Below are 1,130 nucleotides of genomic sequence, written 5' to 3'. Positions count from 1 at the left end.
CATGACTAGAGTGGGGAAAATACACACACACACACACACACACACACATCTGGAATACACATTGGTGTAAGTTGTTAGGTAGAGATCCAACTTTGTCTATTTTTTTTTTCCAGATGGCTACCCCAACTTGTCCGAAACCAGTTGTTGGATAATCTATCTTTTCCACACTGATATGAAATGACAGACATATTTTTAAAACCAGGCTTTCAAGCAATATGTTTTTCAAATAAGTCCCCATCTAGTCCACTGCCTTCAATGATAAAGATACTCTCACTATATTTTTAAGATTCACTTTTCCGTGTGCTCCAACCCTAATAGCATGTGGATGGCAATTGTGACTTTGGAGGCCTTAGGGTATTCCTACTGTCACCTCTCTCAGCAGGAGACAGGTCAGAGAAGACACCCTTTGAGCTGTTGATCTCAGAAATCATGTCTGGCTGTGCAGTGCCCTGAGGATTGGTGTAATGTATTTTGGGATGGCTGGCCCACTCTTTATCTGGGAGTTATGGATGAATTTCTTCATCTATGAATTAAGCTCAGTCAATGTGTTGTGAGAGATGGTAATGAAGTCTGCATCCCCAATAATGAGTGTGGCCAGTGATTTGCGATAGCAATCACAACATCACACGTTTCCTTCTGAAACATTTGAGCAATATTCATTTTATTGAGATACCTGGAAAATTTCAACCATTCACAAGTCAGCAGGTGGGATGCAACGTAGTATGTGGACAAAAGAGAATGACTGGGAGGTAGGAGGAGGCCCAGTTTCCTAGTCCTGACCTGACTCATGTAATAAGCAAGTAACCAGGGGACCAACTCAGTGTATCTCAATTTTCTTCACCATCTATAGAAAGTATATGGACTGTATTATTTCTTGGTTTCCAGCTAGATAAAAGACTGTGGTTCTATAAGCATATGGTTCCTCTATTTTTCATTTACAACTTATTTACAAAGTTGAGCCCTTGCTATGTGCAAAGAATTCTTCTAGTCACTGATGAATAAGATATGGTTATTGTATTAAGGAGTTTATGAAAGGAGTTTCCTTGGAAGAGGGGCGTGGGATGGGACAGATCGGTAGGACCTGAACTTAAAACATGCCAGTTTCCCCATTCCAAATTGGAATACCGGAT

Source organism: Zalophus californianus, chromosome 2, assembly GCF_009762305.2.
Source record: "Zalophus californianus isolate mZalCal1 chromosome 2, mZalCal1.pri.v2, whole genome shotgun sequence".
NCBI classification, from domain to species: Eukaryota; Metazoa; Chordata; class Mammalia; order Carnivora; family Otariidae; genus Zalophus; species Zalophus californianus.
The sequence above is the reverse complement of the archived record's forward strand: the minus strand, read 5'-3'. Positions refer to the sequence as shown.